The sequence below is a fragment of the Oreochromis aureus genome, linkage group 14 (assembly GCF_013358895.1).
Source record: "Oreochromis aureus strain Israel breed Guangdong linkage group 14, ZZ_aureus, whole genome shotgun sequence".
In the NCBI taxonomy this organism is placed as follows: Eukaryota; Metazoa; Chordata; class Actinopteri; order Cichliformes; family Cichlidae; genus Oreochromis; species Oreochromis aureus.
In genome coordinates, this window is record NC_052955.1 from 41039105 (window position 1) to 41056423 (window position 17319).

Sequence of the window (17319 nt, forward strand, 5' to 3'; positions counted from 1 at the left end):
TCAAAACTGATCCACCCTGGTCACTTGGTGTTAAAAACCAAACAACCATTAGTTTCTGTAGTTTTTGCCCAAAGTGTGTCTTATGTGGCAACATTAAAATTGTAATGGGTGCTTATGCAAGATACTTATTACTATCCATAGTAAATTTAATTCAGAATGCAGTTATTGACACACATAGTTCAATAGGGAGGAACCTAGGACAGACAACAGAGCTGTGACAGTGACGGTGTTCAACCTTGTTTTCCAAAAGCACTGTTTTTAAGTTCAAGCTAGTTTGTGCATTAATTACACTGTAAAAAAGATCCGTATATTTAACAGTGAAAGACAGTAAAAATACGACAGGAAAAACCTGTTAACTATAAAACAGTTTAAAACTGTTGATTTGATGTGAAATTGCCGTAAATAAAGTAATGTGGAAAAACCGTAATATGTACATTTTTTCTCTGAAAAAAATACATAAACCTACTGTAAATCACTCTTGCATAGTTTTTTTAACGGAAGATTCCAATAAAGTTTAGAACAGGCAAACACAATTTTTTTTACATTTATTTATTGAAAAAAATACAGGTTTTAATTGCTGAATGTAAGCATGGTTGTGCTGGTAATGGATACATGCTGTAATATGACTTTGTGATTTTTGCATTAATTTCACAAAATAATAATAATGGATTAGATAGCGGTTTTCAAGAAGCCCAAAGCACTTCACATTAAATCCATTCTTGATTCATAGCACATTTAATACAGCATATTCTTCCTCAAAATGTAATATAACAGGTATGTCCCAAGATCTTTATACTAGAAATGTATTAGGGCAATTTTGGATGTAGTTTTGTAAAGAATATGGGATGTAGCTGTTAAATCTACATTCTGTTGAACTCAATAAACCATGAGCTTAAAATGTAAAAGCCAACAACAACTTGAGAGACCTACAGCTAATGATAGACATACTATATTATTGAGTGAATTTATATAATCCCAAAAGTGTTAAAATAATAATCTGTTGTCTGTTCTATTTATCCATCCATCCATCCATCCATCTTCATCCGCTTTATCCGAGGCCGGGTCGCGGGGGCAGCAGCCTAAGCAGAGAAGCCCAGACCTCCCTCTCCCCAGCCACCTCCTCCAGCTTATCCGGGGGAACACCAAGGCGTTCCCAGGCCAGCCGAGAGATATAATCTCTCCAGCGTGTCCTGGGTCTGCCCGGGCCTCCTCCGGTGGGACATGCCCGAACACCTCACCCAGGAGGCGCCCAGGAGGCATCCTTGTCAGATGCCCGAACCACCTCAACTGGCTCCTTTCGATGTGGAGGAGCAGCGGCTCTACTCTGAGCCCCTCCCGGATGGCCGAACCTCTCACCCTATCTCTAAGGGAGAGCCAGCCACCCTTCGGAGGAAGCTCATTTCTGCCGCTTGTATCCGCGATCTCGTTCTTTCGGTCACTACCCACAGCTCGTGGCCATAGGTGAGGGTAGGGATGTAGATCGACCGGTAAATTGAGAGCTTCGCTTTTACACTCAGCTCCCTCTTCACCACGACGGACCGGTGCAGCGTCCGCATCACTGCAGCCGCAGCACCAATCCGCCTGTCGATCTCCGGCTCCCTTCTCCCATCACTCGCGAACAAGACCCCGAGATACTTGAACTCCTCCACTTGGGGCAGGAACTCATCCCGACCCGGAGTGGGCACTCCACCCTTTTCCGGCTGAGAACCATGGCCTCAGATTTGGAGGTGCTGATCCTCATTCCCGCTGCTTCACACTCGGCTGCGAACTGCTCCAGTGCGAGCTGGAGGCCTTCACCTGATGAAGCCAACAGAACCACATCATCTGCAAAAAGCAGAGATGAGATTCTGAGGCCACCGAGTGAAAGCCCTCCGCCACTTGGCTGCGCCTAGAAATCCTGTCCATAAAAATTATGAACAGAACCGGTGACAAAGGGCAGCCCTGGCGGAGCCCATCACCCACCGGGAACAAGTCCGACTTATTGCCGGCAATGCGAACCAAACTCTTGCAACGGTTGTACAGGGATCGAATGGCCCGTAGCAATGGGCCAGACACCCCATACTCCCGCAACACCTCCCACAGGACACCCCGAGGGACACGGTCGAATGCCTTCTCCAAGTCCACAAAACACATGTAGACTGGTTGGGCAAACTCCCATGCACCCTCAAGTATCCTTGAGAGGATAAAGAGCTGGTCCAGTGTTCCGCGACCAGGGCCTAAAACCGCATTGTTCCTCCTGTATCCGAGGTTCGACTAACGGACGAACTCTCCTTTCCAGCACCCTGGCATAGACTTTCCCAGGGAGGCTGAGGAGTGTGATCCCCCTGTAGTTGGAACACACCCTCCGGTCTCCCCTCTTAAAGATGGGGACCACCACCCGGTCTGCCAGTCCAGGGTACTGCCCCTGATCTCCACGCAACATTGTAGAGGCGTGTCAACCAGGACAGCCCTACAACATCCAGAGCCTTCAGGAACTCGGGCGGACCTCATCAACACCAGGGCTCTGCCACCAAGGAGTTGTTTAACTGCCTCAGTGACCTCGCCCGGAAATTGGCGGGTCACTCCCTCATCCCAGACTCTGCTTCCTCCTCGGAAGACGTGTCAGTGGGATTAAGGAGGTCCTCGAAGTATTCCTTCCACCGCCTGACAATTTTCTCAGTCGATGTCAGCAGCGCTCCGCCAGCACTATACACAGTGCAGGTAGAGCACCGCTTTCCCCTCCTGAGACGCCTGACGGTTTGCCAGAATCTCTTCGAGGCAGTCCGAAAGTCTATTTATTCATAGTTAATTATCATATGAAGAAAAAAGATTTTAAAAGCATCTCCTCCCAAAACTAGGCGTTTTCCCCTGAAGTTTAGAGCACCATTTCACATCAAGGCGCCTGATTTCAAACGGGCCAATCAGCGCACTGCATCAGGCTCCACCGCAGACAACGTCTGTACAGCTCCACACAAGTTTTGCTTTGGACTAAGGCAGCACGCTGTCTTCATTTTCGTGGACTTGTTTCTCATTTTAACGTCTGCCACAGCTCGTCTTCAGTTACTACGGTAAGAAAATAATCCAACTTGGTTTATTTATCGACAGCATTGTGTTGCAGGCAGTGAAGGCGCAAATGATAAATTTACGTTAGCTTTAGCTCATTTCTAGCATTAGCGTTAGCTACATTAGGCTGAAAAGAGCCTTGCAAAACCAGTAGTGTGCGTTTTGAGACGTGTTTTGGAGACGGGTGTATTAATGGAAACAGTCTAATTAGTATAGCTATATTTGAATGCTTTGTCTAAATGCTTCCTGGATTTTCCCGCCTTGTTTGACATCCGACTGAAGCTTTAAGTTAGCTAGCCTCGCAGCTGTGTCATATTGACTATGTATTTTTGCAGCATATGTGGAGAATCGGTTCAGTCCGTGAAAGCTTATGTTTTGCATTGCAGACTGCATCGTAATGAACCCGGTGTATTTTTAAATGTGTTGAAGTAAGTTGTAAGCAGGTGTTTTCTGGATATACTGCTTTAAAGTCTCACTTCTACCGCCACCACACTGGTACTGCAACTGTTTCTCAGAATGCTACCTTAATGGGTTTGAATTGCACTGTCTCACTTTGTGAACGCCAATGTGAGGGAACTAAAGCTTTGATTGCTCACTTAAAGGAACACATAGAAGAGGGACGGCATGTAACTTGTCCAGTGAGAGGATGCCAAAGTGTGTTCTCTGTAAAATCTACATTTACCTCCCATATGTCTAGAAAACACAAACGTTTGGAAAATGTGATTTGTGGTTTAAACAAAGATACTCAGTCAGAGAGTCCATCTACAAGTGCCACCATACAGGAAGGTGCCAGTGTATCAGATACAGAAGACCCTGGTATGGATGGGTCTAATTTCAGTGACCTGTATCTCAGAAATGTATGCATGTTTTACATTAAACTACAGGGACAGCATCTTCTGCCAGCATCTACCAGAGGTCAGTCCAGTGGTTGCTTGCAAGAAGTCATTGAGATGATTTTGACGAGAAGGGAGAGCTTCTGTTCCACTGCGTTGAGATGACAACCCTTTCAGAAGATGTTCAGATGGAGAAAGTGCCACCAACGCCCTTCATCATTGTTTGCGGTAAGCCGAAAGAGCAAAATTCAACTTTTTTTTTTTTTTTTTTTTTTTTCCTGTTGTAACTGCCACGTTCTTGTACTCTTGGCTTGTTTAGTTTCATGTTCTGTTGCTTCCACACTAATACACTGGATAACACAACCATATAAGTTCAGCTAGTAACATAACTAATCCTATGCTCCATGTAACAAGTATCTCTGTATTTGTATATATGACTGACATTAAAGCTCTTGTTATTAAAGTTTTTAATTTGTTGTTGTTGTTTTAATTCTCAGGTTCCTCCTGCTTCGCTGCTGAAACATTCATGTTGAGCATTGACAAGAAGATTGTCAACGACCGCATCACAACCTTCGCCTCTGCTATCTGCCTAATGTTTGGCAGTTACAGTACTACTGCTTTAACATACACTACCCTGTGGAACTACGATCAACACTGGAGTTCCTTCAACGGTAAAATTTATTTTATTATGGATTTATTTTGTGCTTATCAAACTTGGCCATTTGATATCTCACCTCAGGTTGTTAATTTCCTCAATCTCTCTTGCCCTTTTTTTTTTTTGAAGGTGTTTCTTTTCCATAAATCCTGAGAGAGGCACCAAGGTTGAATCAAAGAAGAAAAAAGTGTTCTCAGTCAATCCCAGAGTCCTCACTCTCATCTCAGACATTGCTGACCATGAGTGGATCTAGTCCTACCCCTCTTGTTTGAGACAAAGTGATAAAGGTATACTATGTTACATACTCTACAGATGTTCTGTTTTTGAAACATTGTTACAATTCTGATTGTGAGTGGGAAGTTTTTAACAATGTGAAGTTTTACTAGACAAAATTTCTAAAAGTACATGTTCTACTTTTGATTCACTGTTTTATATATGAAAAATGTATCTGGTAAAAATGTGGTAAACCTGCGATTTTGTTTCTTGGATTTTAATTTTCCCAGTTTTAAAGATATTTGTATTCCAATAGTGTAAAAGTATGCTGCATGTACATTGCTGGCATTTTGTAGTTATCCAAAAATTTGCAGTTGAAGTTCTCAAAACAAGTGTAAAGTTTTTGTTTGTTACCTGATGCAGTTTAAAGATGTACATTTTCAGCTTTACTGCTCAGTTCTGTGTGCAAAATATGTGGGTGTAAACTTGTTCCTGTAATTTCTTCAATTCAGATTTTCTTTCAATTATAGAAAAAAAAATGTTTCATTCTCTATATTTGTATTTGGATAATTTGAAAAGTCAAGATTCTGTACTGACATTTATGTAGTGAGAACAGCACCAAAAACACTTAAAGATGTCTGAATTTTCTGCTAAAGGTAATGTGAAATATAATGTGTGCTCAACTTACAGCACTGATTTTGCACAATTTGAACAGAACTTGTAAGAATTCTGTGATTCCTCAGTGTTACTGTCATGGAGATAACTTATTTGTGATTTGTTGAGTAAAAATGTAAATGTTTGATGTTCAAAACATCAAAGATTTTAAATAAAATACTTTTTTGGAAATTTAAGGTGGACATTTTTGTGTTACATTTAGTAATTTGAATAAAATCATGGTTTGTGTGTTAGCTTACAGAGTAGAACACTTAAAAGCACTCTAGTCTAAAAACGGTTCTGTATCATAATAAAATACAATTTTAACAGAATAAAATTGTATTTTATTATTTTTTGATAGTTAATTTTACAGGAAAAAATGTGTTTTCTGGCACAAACTTTATTTTATATGTTATTTTCATGTTAATTTTAGGGAAAAATATTATTTTTTCTTCAAGTTAAAACATTTTCTTCTACGGTAAAATATTGACCCTAGCACTATTTTTAACCGTAAAATCAACAATAACAATACCTTCTTACCGTTAAAGAAGAAAATGTTTCACCTGTAATTTTACGGTAGATTTCTGGCAACCACAGCTGCCAGCGTTTTACCGTAAAATCTACAGTTTTTTTTTTACAGTGTACTTATAGGTTGGTCTACTGAAATTCATTAATATCATGTCGCTCTTCAGTTCCCTTTCAGCTGATCCAGAACGCTGAAGCAAGAGAACTAATTTGGTCTAGAAAGAGGGACAATATTTGGCACTCTGGTTCCTTCAGCCTTCGAATGGTTCTTCTGTTATGGAACCAGCTTGGATTCGAGAGACACACTCTTAAGATTAGGACATTTACTTCTAACGGTGTATATTGCAATATAGCATAAAGATGGTCGTTGTGTTGTTGGGATATTTATCTGGAACCACTACAGATTGTCTCATATGTATTTTATGACTTTCTTATGATTGAAGAACTAAGCCTGGGTCATTACATGTCAGCAATTGACTGAGTGTACAAAGACTCTGTTAAATAAAAGGTGCTCTGCATGCATTTCTTTGATGCCTTGGCTCAGCAAATGAACTTCACAGCAGTTGTTTACAGTACTCCACATGCATTTAATCCTGTAACACTGGTCATTCTGACTTTGTGGTTCAGTCAATGCAAAGAAAGGCCAACTTAAAGCCTCACAGGTTCCCATGAACTGGGAAACATTAACCCCTCATGCTCATTAGCCACGTGAGTGGGGCCTGAATAGATGGACAGGCCTCCATTTTGAGAAGAGGAGGGGGAAGTTCAATCAAAATCCACCTGATTCTTGGCTGAGGTCCGTGTCAACTGCTGTGTTGTTGTGTAAAGCAGATAATGTGATTTCCGGACAACAGTTCTCTTCACACTTCTCTGCAGCAGCGGCCCCCTGTGAGGTAAAACTCCTTAAGATGAGCTCCAAGAGGGAGATTTTCTAAATACACTGGACTTAAGCTGACATTCAATAGGATCCTGAGCCATTCAGGATGCTACAGCCTGGTCCATTAAAGTGGCTAAGAACTCGCACAGCACTCCTTTATATTTTAGCACAGGGTGATACGAGGTGATGAAATGGGCGGAGGAGCTGTGTCAGCCAGTGGAGCGGAAGAGTAATGGCTGACTTCAGAGAGCTGATCTAATTTCCACATGCACACTCAAATTAGAAATTATATTAATGCAGTGTCACACAGGAATGTATTCCCAATCCCTCATCGTAAACTCGGCCAACTCGTACAGTGATTGTTTTTATTATTAATGCTAATTCAAACCACTTGCATGAATCACGGCTCTTTGTATTATGCTGTACCTTGTCACACCCCATCATTATGTTCTAAATGCTGTTCAACTCTATGAACCTGCCTTTCACTAGCTGGGCCCACGTCCTCATTTTAGGTGTGACAGCGTTTTAGTAGGTAAAAGTGAATGCTTTGACATGAATTGAGCTGCGGTTTGGGGAAGGCCTCGAAGGGGACTGGTGATGGCTCCTGGGCCTGGCAGATCCCCAAAGAAGGCATCCCCTAGAAGCAGTAATAACTGTACGTTACGAAGGTTGGCGACCTCAGCTAGAATAATTCGATTTTCAATTCAACTTATTTATATGGCACCAAACCACGGTGACAGATGCCTCAAGACCCTACAATGATGTCTAGAGGAAAAACCCAACAATCGTATGACCCCCAATGAGCAAGCACTTTGGCGACAGTGGGAAGGAAAAACTCCCTTTTAACAGGAAGAAACCTCCGGCAGAACCAGGCTGAGGGAGGGGCGGGGCCATCTGCCGCGACTGGTTGGGGTGAGAGAAGAGAACAGAACAAAGACAAGTGCAGGGAGAGCAAACGCTGAGTGACATCGCCACCCAAAGGAGAGGAAACTGGTGGCAGGCTAGCGAAGCTGAACAGCTCTCAGTAAGATAGTCGAGGATTCCATGGAGTGGAGTGAATGAGCTCGGACAATTAGGAAGGAATGGCAGGAGAAGAGATCAAAGGAAACTGTGAACAACGGAAATCTTAATAGATGAATGAGGGGAACCCTCGATCAGGTAGCTACATGGCTCGACTTAAACTGAAGCTCTGACAGAGAAGTACGCTGGATTTGAGATTTGAGGTAAGGCTTGACAGCTCGTAAAGCTTGTGTGAGCTTGTCTTTGAGTAGAAGTTGGAGAGGGGGTGCTTAGCAGGTTAATTACTTCAGATAAGGTATTGATAACTACTGTGCTTATTTCTGAAATGAACAGAAGTGACAGCAGCAGCTTGGGGAGGGTTGATGAATTGAAAAACTGATTAGAGGAAAATCGTCTTCTATAATATTAACCCCCCAAATCATCAGAGAGTAGAGTGCGAGTCCACTGAACTTCATTGGAGATAATAAGCTGTTTAGACGTAGTCGGAACCGTGAGTCGGCTAAGAGAGCGGTCTCGAATGATGGTGTCGAGGGTGGATGATAGATAATAGAGATGGCACGATACCACTTTTTTATGTCCGATACCGATACCGATATCATAAATTTGGATATCTGCCGATACCGATATGAATCCGATATTGTGTGTTTTTTAATCAATAAAACGGTTTTTTTTAAATATCTTGCTGCATTTTGTATAAGTTCATACTCAAGTTTAAATAAACAACAACACTAAAGCTATTCTGTTATACCTGTGTGTAAAAAAAAAAAATAGGGAACCACCCCCCACCCTCCACCTCATGATGCTTAATCGATGTAATCAACTTTAATTTGATGCAGTGTGAAAAAAATGCACAGAAACAAATTATTTTTCAAGAATAATTAAATAGATTCAACATCTTTCTTCAACAGAATTGCAGAATTCACAGACGGTACCTTCCCAAAGGAAAAAGTACTATAGCTTACTAGGGTATATAGACTTAAGAGTTACTATATACAGTAATGAACTTCTATACATTTTACATCAGATTAAAACTTTGGGTGTAAGATTCAGATAATTATTTATTAAAAGCTAGATATTTTAAATGAGAATAAGAAAGAAAAGTATGTCTTTGTGCCCCCTTTTCCCTGTTAATGCCCTATCGGCCCCCCTGGCTAAACTTTGCTAGATCCGCCCCTGCACAGTTACCAGCCGTCAGCTACGTAGAAAAGGATCCTGGTGTAGAAAGTAATATTAAATACATTCTAACAACAGCTTATCAAGCTTAAACGTGCTGCTGTTGTTCAGCCGCTGGTTTCCTCTTTCTGGTGCAAAGTGGGCCAAAAACAAAGAAGAGAGACGGACTCGCGACAGAAAAGCCGATCAGCTGATCGTTAAGCAGTTTCATGATTGAAGGGCAGGAAGGTGAGGGAGAGAGGCAGTCACTCCATATATCGGTTGTTAAGCTTAACGTGGGAACGCTTTACAAACATTCAGAGATGAACTTACACACTTGCTTTACTTCTCTCTGGGATAACTTCCTCGGAGATGAAATGCTGGTTTGGTAGCGAGGCTACAAATACACACAGCCGCTCTATCACATGACGCATACTGCTGCAATGTGCTACGGTTATGAGCCGAGTTACGCCGTGTTGCAAGTTTTGTGCGATGCTTTTTTGATATTTAATGGATCGATTACATTTTTTATTTTTCGCCGATATCCGATCCAGTAATTTAGGTCAGTATCAGACCGATACCGATACGTAATATCGGATCGGTCCATCTCTAATAGATAATGCTCATGAAAGCACATGAGAAGGGACGCCATGAAGAATTATGCACATGGCGCAGATTGGATGTCTTAAAAGGAGCGATAGAGGACAGAACCTGGCATCCCGGTGCCACGAAGGTTCGCCGGTGCTTTGCGAAGGCAGGAAAGATGGCAGAGAAACTGGCATCTCGGTGAGGGAACAGTTTGCTGCTACATCTTGTGGAAGACTGGCATCCTGGTGCCAATGCTGCTACTGTGTTAGGATAGGAGGGATAGAGGAAGAGAAGCTGGCATCCCGGTGGCAAAGCTTGCTACTGTGTTTGGATAGGAGGGATAGAGGAAGAGATGCAGGCATCCCAGTGCCAACACTTGCTACTGTATTGCATAGGGGGGATAGAGGAAGAGAAGCTGGTGACTCGTTCATAGAAATGCTTGCTGCTGCGATTGGATATGAGGGAAGGACCAAGCATCCTGGTGCCACAAAAGCATGATGCTGAATTTTGTGAAGGATGGATAGAGGAAAGGGAAACTGGCAATGCGTTGGTAGAAGGCTTGCGGCTGCTTTTGTAAATGAGGGATAAGGAAAACCTGGCAACCCAGTGCCTTTTTTCCTTTTTTCTTTTAAGCAGAGAAACTGGCCATTTTGCAAATGAGGGATGAGAACTTGGTATCCGGGGCTAGAAGGATTCGTTGCTGCTTTTTGCCATGATAGATGCGGAGAAACAGATAGTTCAGTAGTAGGGAAGCTAGATGCTGCGTTGCAAATGGGGGATGAAGGAAAACCTGGCAACCCGGTGCCTTTTAATTTGATTCATTTATTTATTTTTTCTATGCTGAGAAACTGGCAACCCGATGGTAGAAAAGCTTGCTGCTGCTTTTGTGACTGAGGGATAAAGGAACCTGGCAACTCAGTGCCTAGGTTTGCTGCAGAATTTTGCAAAGCAGGGAGAGAGGCTGGGAACCTGGCAATGTCTTGCCCAAGAACACAACGACCAAGACAGACAAAGCTGGGGATCAAACCAGCAACCTTCCAATTACGAGATGAGCTTCCCAACCCCCTGAACCACGATCGCTCCTAAAGGAGGAAGGAGCACAGAGCTGAGCTTGTCCCTGCTACCTGGCGAAACTGCTAGAAGGTCGTCAGCATTCGGTCTCTCGGAAGCGCTGCCGTGAAGTTCGGTGTATTTCTTGGATTGCCGGAGGAAAAGCGATGAACACAGAGGTTGAGTAGTTGTTCATCTGATGTGCTGACGGATGAGAGGACGATTGTAGCGAATGGAAAGGTGAGTAAAATTATGTTATGTTATGTTAAAATTGTGTTATGTTAAAGGTAGTCGCTGAGAATGAACAGCTTGCAGAACTGGGGGAACTTATACAGATGACAACCGGAAGGAGAGTGTTTGGAGGCGTGGTCTTGCTCCTGAAATTCCGATAGATAATCTCCAATTAAAATTCAGGAGGGATGTTTACCAAAATATGAAAGAAAATGGCAAATAAATAAATAAATAACCTCAAAATGAATTAAAATGTTTATTAAAATTCATTACTTTTGTGCTTCACTTAGTGTAACGGTGAAACCATGGGGGAAAAATCTTCTGTTGTGTGCTTGAATGGGTGTGAGTCAAAAAGGCCCAGTATATAAAGGCGTGTCTCAGGCTACGAGCTTTGTTGTATGCTTTACTCTGATTAATGGAATGATGATGTACGAACATAAACATACATCACTGTGTCAAAGAAAACTTAAAACTAGCATGTAAGAACTTTAACTCACCGTCAGGATTAATCCCCCTCCCCGACATCTACACTGTACAACTTCTGCATTTGACCTGAATATAATGTCTGCAGGCCACGACACAGAACGCAGGTTTATTGTTCTTCCATGTTGAAAAAGGAAGTTCACAGGACTCTGTGGAGTTTGGTGAAAAACTAAATGCATCATTACTGCTGCCATAATAATTGTGAGGGTACGTAGCATCCATGTGCTACAAACCAGATGCACTTGAGCAGGTCTGAACACCTCTTTAAAAGCAGATGTTTTGACAGTTTGCCAGTCTCGAACATTCAGGTGTGCATTAACACAATGCCAGTCTTTCCCAGAGTAGCCACCTGTCACAGTCCTGGGTCGTTGGCCCAGAATTTAGAGTTTAGGGATGTTTAGAGTCTTCTGTGAGCTCATGATCTGTTCTTTTGGATTAGGAGATGTGGTTTATCTTTTAGCTCTGTATCTAAAGTGTTGTGAAAAAATGCCTGACCATTCCTGATTTGTCACACTTACATGTTTCAGGTCATCAAACCAATTTTAATATTAGAAAAAAAAGCCTGAGTAAATAGAAAATAGAAAACGTTTTTAAAAGATGATTTCATTGATTAAGAGGCAAAAGTTATCCAAACCTACCTGGCCCTGTGTGAAAAAGCCCCTCTTATTAAATCATGAACTAACTGTGATTAACCACAGTTTTTGGAAAGCTGAATTCAGTTTCACTAAATACACTCGGGCCTGACGACTGGCAGACCTGTCAAATCAAGAAATGAATTAAACCTCTATGAAGCAGGCTGAAAGAGCAACACAACATGCCACGATCTAAAGAAACACCTGAGAAACAAAGTCACTGACATCTATCAGTCTAGAAAGGGTTACAAAGCCATTTCTAAGGCTTAGTGACCAGTGAACCACATTGAGGACCAACATCCAGAGTCCATGATTCAACAAAAAGAAAGAGATTCCATGGGAGAGTCCAAGGAGAAAACCACTGTTGACCAAAAAGAACACAAAGGCTTGTCTCAAATTTGCTAAAAACATCTTGATGATCCCAAAGACTTGTGGAAAAATATTCTTGGTTCAAGTGCACTTGGTCCCTGCAGCAGGATAATGATAACACACCAGCAAGTCCACCTCTGAAAGAAAAACCAACTGAAGACTTTGGAGTGGCCTAGTCAAAGTCCTGACATGGAATCTGATTAAAATGCTGTAGCATGACCTTAGAAGGTTCATGCTTGAAAACCCTCCAATGTGGCTGAATTACAACAATTCTGCAAAGATGAGTGGGCCAAAATTCCTCCATAGTGCTGTAAAAGATTCAGTGCCAGTTATCGCAAATGCTTGATTGTAGTTGTTGCTGCTAAGGGTGGGCCAATGCGGCGTGGCCTTTTTCACCCTTAATAATTATAAACTGCATTTAGTGGGTTTTTTTGTGTTATCTTTGTCTAATATTGAAATCTGTTTGATGATCTGAAACTGTCACAAACATACAAAATATGGGAAATCAGGAAGGAGGCAAACACTTTTTCACACCACTGTAGTCCCTAAGAGTAGTAAAGAGCATTGATGCCAACAAAATAACCATGCTTATGTTGTGTATGTTGTGGACACAACTGTAAAGTGCAGAGAAGCTTTTTGTATATTTTATGATGTGATAATGGTACCGTTAAACTATGTAAAATAATACAACCAAAAGAAACAAATCTTCTTAATCAAATTTGGTGTTCTGTTTTAAATAATCTCAGCAGATATTTGTGTTTAGATATTTGCTTTGGTTTGATGTTACAAAGTAAAAAAATGTTCTTCAGACAGATGGAACCAAAACAGAAATGTTTGGCCTTCATCATACAGCTGTTCCGAATGGTGATGGGAAGATGATGATTTGGGGCCATTTTGCAGCCACAAGACTCGATCATCTTAAAATCATTGAGTTGACCATGCATCTTTGCATGCATCTAGAGTCAGATTTGAAGCCATATGTCCAACATCTAAAGCTTGGCCAACATTGGTTGATATAACAGGGTCCAGTCTCAACCTGACTGAAATGCTTTAGTGGGATCTTAAGAGAGCTTTGCACAAGTGAAAGCCAACAAACTTCAATGAAGCAACATTGTAAAGAAGAGTGGGCCTCAGTGAAAGTCATGCTGAAAACAACTTCAAGTTATTACCTCTAAAGATGCTTCTACAAGCTAATGAATGATGGGGTATGCTGCGCCTGTGACTGTATGGACTCACAGACAGACTCACAGCAACAGTGTAACGTGAAAGCACAGACAATTGTGTTTCACTCATCAATATTTTAATATTAATCTAATTACTATAGTTAATATGAATGGTGTCACACAGGAATGCCGAGACAACCATTACTGGGCTCTGCAGTTCTCCTATATTCTTCAGTGCTGTGCCAACAGTCCATATTACTTTTTATTTAAAACTATGGCAGCAAATCAGACTTTTAACAAACCTGTATATAAAATAAAATGGCCAAACCTTGCCAAACATGAAGCACTGACAAGCAGTGTATTTTGTTGTTTAGATATGCAGGCTTTTTAAGAGAAACTAAACCTAAATTACATCAAACTTTACTCTTTCATTGCTGGTTCAACCAATCCACTCACATCATCGGGTAACATAATCTCACCATCCTCCAGATTCTTTTTATTGCCCAAGCAGAAGTTCCAAGACGTAACATTCAATCTGTACACGGATGGCCACGCTCACCAACCCAGCCTATCTGCAATGCTCTGTGCCCAAAGTAAAACACATTCGTAATATATTATAATGTCACTATAGTTTGTTTTCTTCTCAAGAACTGAACACCGTCTGTGGGTGAAGTGCATCTAGTTTGATCTTTGCAAATCCATATATTTGATTTGAGTTAGCAGGCTCGGTAAGCATCTCCATTTCCCACACTTGCCACAGGAGGGTGTAGATTCTGCAATGGCAACATCCTGGAGCACCACCAGGTCCAGGGCAGCACCCACCACAGAGAGCACACTGCGTCACAACACCAGTCATCCATTCATCCAGTTACAACAGAGTTTGCTATTTAATCCTGTATGACCAAATCAACTGCAGCAATTCTAGCAAAAGCAATCGAATTTAACCCTCGGCAGCGTCCTCCTCGTAAGCTCTCAGCGCTTGCAGCAACACATTCAAAAGTGCGTACATTCAAAGGCCGTCTTCTCATGAACTGCATGTCAACCCTGTAAGCTCAGTCTTCGGGTTGGCAGTAGTCCACACATTCCAACCAACTTAAAATGGGGAAATTTGGCTCAAGTCACTTTGCTGTTCAAAATTTTACAGTATTACACTCACAGGGAAATCTAGCCACAGTTATAAAAGTGCAGACCATGTCATTCATTGTAGAGGAAAACAGGAGTCTCCAGGTTAGTGATTCTCTCGCCTGCAGAGTGGTTTTTCTTCACCAGAGCGTTAACTGTGTCCACTCAGCATCTGCAGCATCCCCCCGTTTGTTTTAAAATTTTAAGTAGACTCATGCTTCAAACTAAGTCCGCAGAAAAATTTCCTTTTAGTTTCTAAGAGTCTGAGGTGTATTTCCCGAAGCCTGACCTGCACTGGCTCGTTACACTGCAATAATTATCGGCTTTAAGGGTTTTACATTTTTTCACTACCAAGTTATATGAGCTGGTGTAACATCGAAGTTTATCTCTGGAGTTCAGTTGGAGGCCACACTGACTTTATTGGGTAGGCCTGGATTCTCGAAGCCTGTATTTAACGCTGTTGCTGCTTCAGCTACAGCTGACTTCACGTCAGTCTTCTAGCTTAGTTTGAAGTTCAGTGAGTGTATGTCTGCTGGAATTAAATGTTTTGACAGCTGCCTCTATTGTTTCCCCCAGGAGGAGCGTGGGACGAGAGAGAGCAGTGAGCACGGGGACTGCAGAGACACAGGAGCAGAAACAAGGACGTTTTGGGAAGAAGACAAAGCACAGGAGTCAGGGGAGAGCACGGGGTTTTGTATGAACTGTTTACATTACTGTAAATAAACGCACTGCTCATCATTCATCAGTCCTGCATCTGGGTCCTCATTCCCCACTTCCCATGGTCTGCCACACAGACCGTGACAGAATAATCCCGCCAGATGGACCCAGCAGACTCAACGGAGAGGCTCAGGAGGGAGGCGACGGACAGAGTAAATATGCTGTGTGAGCTATGGCTGAACGCGTTCGGGGAGGAGTTTCGTCGAACCGTGGAGAGCCGATTGCAGGAGATGCTTTTTCGCTTCCCCTGGGTGACAGACTCTCTCTATCCTGTTGTGGCAGATTTTCTGCTTAACACCCTCCATCTCTACTCTCCTACTTAGGCTGCTCACCAGCCCGGACAGCCGGTAGATTTACAGCCTGACATGCCGGCCCCGTCGTCTACAAGGAAACGATGTTCGCGCCGCCGGCGCTCCTCACCATAGCTGGATTCCCGGACATCTCAACAGCCGGTTGGGGTGAGTGATAAGGACAATTTTTCGTCTCCCACACCATCTTTTGTGTTTTCAGTGGACGGTGACACCGCTAACGCTGCGGTGGGCCAGCTGTTAGCGCAGCTAGCATCGCCTCAGTCAGAGGTCTCCACACCACTCACTGCTTCACTATCCACAGCGGCTGTGCCACCATCGTCTCGTCTGCCTGCAGCCACCACTCTGCCATCTTCTCCACTATCTGCTGCTATGGCGAAACCCGGACCTGCTCAGCCTGAGCCGGAGGGGCTCGTGCCGCCCGCCAGAGCTGCAGCGCTGCCACCACTGGTAGGCCGCCTGAACTCTTTGGTTGTAGTCGCAGGTCACCTGAACTGTGACTGCTGCTGTCAAACCCTTAACAGGATGCCTGACTGCCACCGGGTCGGCCGCCTGAACTGTTTTGCTGCCACCACGGTAGTTGGGGGGGTCATTAAGCTGTTTTGTTGCCTCCGCTGGAGTCGCGGTTGAGCCTCTGGGACTTTTGAACTTGACGGTTTGGTCATTTGGGGTTTGGTCCCTGCCCTCCATCCTGGTACCCCCCACCGCTCGCCTGTGTTTTTTTGTTTTTTTTTTTTGTTTCAGGGTCGTCGGGAGTACTGTCACGGACCCGGCTCCGGGGCCTTGGGGAGCCTGTGCTGCCCACGGAGGAGCTCGTGCTGCCCGCGGAGGAGCTCAGCAAGCTGGAGGATCTCAGTGAGCCGGAGGAGCCCGTGCTGCCCACGGAAGAGGTCAGGGAGTTGGAGGGACCAGCGCGTCCAGCACGGCCACCACGTCCAGCGCGTCTACGTCCTGCGCGGCCGCCAAGTCCATGCCCACATCCTGCACGGCCCCCACATCCACGTCCAGCACGGCCACCACGTCATGGATCGTGTGCCATGCTACACTGTGGCTGCACCACCGCCACTGGACCCATGGCAGGACACCTGAGATGCAGCACTGCCGCCACTGGACCCATGGCAGGCCACCGGAACTATTTCGCCGCTGCTGCTGGACCCATGGCCACCCGCCGGAGCTGCGGGGTTAGTGTGTGTGTGTGTGTGTGTGTGTGTGTGTGTGTGCAGCTGATTTCTGTTGGCCAAGTTACAGGCACCTTCAGGCCTGGTGGGTGTGGCCCTGCTGGAGGACTGGCCACGCCTGAAGTCCTTGCCACACACCTGCTGCTGATCAGGACTCGTCGGGGGAGCTATTTAGGAGAGTGAAGGAGCTCCCACCGATGCGGGATTATTGCGTGAGACTTCATGCCAGTCTTCTAGCTTAGTTTGAAGTTCAGTGAGTGTATGCCTGCTGGAATTAAGTGTTTTGACAGCTGCCTCTATTGTTTCCCCCAGGAGGAGCGTGGGACGAGAGAGAGCAGTGAGCACGGGGACTGCAGAGACACAGGAGCAGAAACAAGGACATTTTGGGAAGAAGACAAAGCACAGGAGTCAGGGGAGAGCACGGGGTTTTGTATGAACTGTTTACATTACTGTAAATAAACGCACCGCTCATCATTAAGAGTCCTGCATCTGGGTCCTCATTCCCCA

General features: G+C 43.8%; 2 long non-coding RNA genes across 2 annotated transcripts; both read left to right on the forward strand.

The window, feature by feature from the left end:
* Positions 1-2810: 2810 nt before the first annotated feature.
* On the forward strand, positions 2811-5499 carry LOC120443606. Its single transcript, XR_005615523.1, has 4 exons — positions 2811-3047; positions 3927-4103; positions 4373-4546; positions 4660-5499. It is a non-coding gene; the product is annotated as an uncharacterized LOC120443606 (long non-coding RNA).
* Positions 5500-10552: 5053 nt separating this feature from the next.
* On the forward strand, positions 10553-17267 carry LOC120443607. The gene is made up of 3 exons (XR_005615524.1): positions 10553-10849; positions 15186-17024; positions 17125-17267. It is a non-coding gene; the product is annotated as an uncharacterized LOC120443607 (long non-coding RNA).
* Positions 17268-17319: the final 52 nt, after the last annotated feature.